The sequence below is a fragment of the Fundulus heteroclitus genome, chromosome 10, assembly GCF_011125445.2.
Source record: "Fundulus heteroclitus isolate FHET01 chromosome 10, MU-UCD_Fhet_4.1, whole genome shotgun sequence".
NCBI lineage: Eukaryota > Metazoa > Chordata > Actinopteri > Cyprinodontiformes > Fundulidae > Fundulus > Fundulus heteroclitus.
In genome coordinates, this window is record NC_046370.1 from 2,637,953 (window position 1) to 2,641,710 (window position 3,758).

Sequence of the window (3,758 nt, forward strand, 5' to 3'; positions counted from 1 at the left end):
AGGTGGAATGACAAGTCAGAATGCAGGTTAGCTGAAAGTTCTATCTATCTATCTATCTATCTATCTATCTATCTATCTATCTATCTATCTATCTATCTATCTATCTATCTATCTATCTATCTATCTATCTATCTATCTATCTATCTATCTATCTATCTATCTATCTATCTATCTATCTATCTATCTATCTATCTATCTATCTATCTATCTATCTATCTATCTATCTATCTGTAACGGTTGTAGAAAGAATCACACCGGAATCACTCTGGAATCAGCTCTGCGTTGTTTTATTCCTGTTCAAAACAAGATTACAGTCAGCACAGTTCTTGGGCTCTGGCTTTCCCACGCACACCTCTCCCCAGCGCAACTTGGCGCGAACTCAGATAGGACTGTTTAAAACAAACCAAAATTGTCTGACATTCACAAATAATAAAGTAAAATGTCAAGGCAATTAAAAATAATCTGCCCATTGGTTACAATTGAATTGTTATTGAATCAATAACAGAAAGAATTTCCCATTACAATATGAAAATACACAAATACATTAATATAACATTTTGAAGCAACTCACATACCTGTTTAAAACAAGATTACAGTCAGCACAGTTCTTGGGCTCTGGCTTTCCCACGCACACCTTAACCAATCAAAGGAACAAAAATAACCACATTGGTACAATAGGCTAAATAAATGTAATTAACGTGGGAATTAAATACCCAGTATAGTGCTGCGCTTAACATAAACAGTTGGGGAACAACATATAACTCCTCAGTTTGACAAACATACTTTTTAAGACATTTTGAATATACAAACAGAAGACAGCTTTGTACGCTTACCTCTCCCCAGCGCAACTTGGCGCGAACTGAAGAGGGCAGCGCGAACACACAGGATATGACGTAGAAAATGGGAAACAAAAAAATAAAAGCTTCTCCGCCAAAATAAAATACAATTCAAGAACTAAGAAAAGCAAATAAAAATGTTTTGAGAAGGTTCATAAAATAAAATGAAATATAAATAAATAAAATTACCTCAGCTACATATCTATCTATCTATCTATCTATCTATCTATCTATCTATCTATCTATCTATCTATCTATCTATCTATCTATCTATCTATCTATCTATCTATCTATCTATCTATCTGTGCATAGAAGAATCAAATTGGCATGAATTAATAGTAGTCACATTAATGTTATAATAAATTATTAATTTGTTCTTACAGGTGGAATGACAACACAGAATGCAGGTAAGCTAAAAGTTGTATTGTTTTACGTGTACAACAACTAACTAGAGTTATTGAATAATAGTAGTCACATTAATGTTAAATTATTTATTTGTTTTTACAGGTGGAATGACAAGTCAGAATGCAGGTAAGCTGAAAGTTGTATTGTTTTACGTGTACAACAATAAACTAGAGTTATGTATTAATAGTAGTCACATTAATGTTAAATTATTAATTTGTTTTTACAGGTGGAATGACAAGTCAGAATGCAGGTCAGCTGAAAGTTCTATCTATCTATCTATCTATCTATCTATCTATCTATCTATCTATCTATCTATCTATCTATCTATCTATAGAAGAATAAAATTGGCATTAGTAATTAATACTAGTCACATTAATGTTATATTCAATTATTAATTTGTTCTTATAGGTGGAATGACAACGCAGAATGCAGGTAAGCTAAAAGTTGTATTGTTTTACGTGTACAACAATAAACTAGAGTTATGTATTAATAGTAGTCACATTAATGTTAAATTATTTATTTGTTTTTACAGGTGGATTGACAAGTCAGAATGCAGGTCAGCTGAAAGTTCTATCTATCTATCTATGCATAGAAGAATAAAATTGGCATTATGAATTTATAGTTGTCACATTAATGTTATACTCAATTATTAATTTTTTCTTATAGGTGGAATGACAACGCAGAATGCAGGTAAGCTGAAAGTTCTATCTTTATATCTGTCTATCTATCTATCTATCTATCTATCTATCTATCTATCTATCTATCTATCTATCTATCTATCTATCTATCTATAGAAGAATAAAATTGGCATTACGAATTAATAGTAGTCACATTAATGTTATATTCAATTATTAATTTGTTCTTATAGGTGGAATGACAACGCAGAATGCAGGTAAGCTAAAAATTGTATTGTTTTACGTGTACAAGAAGGAACTAGAGTTATGTATTAATAGTAGTCACATTAATGTTAAATTATTTATTTGTTTTTACAGGTGGATTGACAAGTCAGAATGCAGGTCAGCTGAAAGTTCTATCTATCTATCTATGCATAGAAGAATAAAATTGGCATTATGAATTAATAGTAGTCACATTAATGTTATAATAAATTATTAATTTGTTCTTATAGGTGGAATGACAACACAGAATGCAGGTAAGCTAAAAGTTGTATTGTTTTACGTGTACAACAACTAACTAGTTATTGAATAATAATAGTCATATTAATGTTAAATTATTTATTTGTTTTTACAGGTGGAATGACAAGTCAGAATGCAGGTCAGCTGAAAGTTCTATCCATATATCTATCTATGCATAGAAGAATAAAATTGGCATTATGAATTAATAGTAGTCACATTAATGTTATATTCATTTATTAATTTGTTCTTATAGGTGGAATGACAACGCAGAATGCAGGTAAGCTAAAAGTTGTATTGTTTTACGTGTACAACAACTAACTAGAGTTATTGAATAATAGTAGTCACATTAATGTTAAATTATTTATTTGTTTTTACAGGTGGAATGACAAGTCAGAATGCAGGTCAGCTAAAAGTTCTATCTATCTATCTATCTATCTATCTATCTATCTATCTATCTATCTATCTATCTATCTATCTATCTATCTATCTATCTATCTATCTATCTATCTATCTATCGAAGAATAAAATTGGCATTATGAATTAATAGTAGTCACATTAATGTTATATTCAATTGTTAATTTGTTCTTATAGGTGGAATGACAACACAGAATGCAAGTAAGCTAAAAGTTTTGTTGTTTTACGTGTACAACAACTAACTAGAGTTATTGAATAATACTAGTCACATTAATGTTAAATTATTTATTTGTTTTTACAGGTGGAATGACAAGTCAGAATGCAGGTCGGCTGAATGTTCTATCTATATATCTATCTATGCATAGAAGAATAAATTTGGCATCATGAATTAATAGTAGTCACCTTAATGTTATATTCAATTATTAATTTGTTCTTGTAGGTGGAATGACAACGCAGAATGCAGGTAAGCTGAAAATTGTATTGTTTTACGTGTACAAGAAGGAACTAGAGTTATGTATAATTAGTAGTCACAATAATGTTAAATTATTTATTTGTTTTTACAGGTGGAATGACAAGTCAGAATGCAGGTCAGCTGAAAGTTCTATCTATATATCTATCTATGCATAGAAGAATAAAATTAGCATTATGAATTTTTAGTAGTCACAATAATGTTATACTCAATTATTAATTTGCTCTCATAGGTGGAATGACAACGCAGAATGCAGGTAAGCTGAAAGTTGTATTGTTTTACGTGTACATCAATAAACTAGAGTTATTGAATAATAGTAGTCACATTAATGTTAAATTATTTATTTGTTTTTACAGGTGGAATGACAAGTCAGAATGCAGGTCGGCTGAAAGTTCAAACTATATATCTATCTATGCATAGAAGAATAAAATTGGCATTATGAATTAATAGTAGTCACCTTAATGTTATATTCAATTATTAATTATTTCTTTTAGGTGGAAT

At 29.7% G+C, this 3,758-nt stretch overlaps 1 long non-coding RNA gene across 1 annotated transcript; it reads right to left on the minus strand.

The window, feature by feature from the left end:
* Positions 1–251: 251 nt before the first annotated feature.
* On the minus strand, positions 252–866 carry LOC118564332. Its single transcript, XR_004931770.1, has 3 exons — positions 834–866; positions 576–634; positions 252–293 (listed from the first exon to the last, which is right to left on the minus strand). It is a non-coding gene; the product is annotated as an uncharacterized LOC118564332 (long non-coding RNA).
* Between the last annotated feature and the right edge of the window lie 2,892 nt (positions 867–3,758).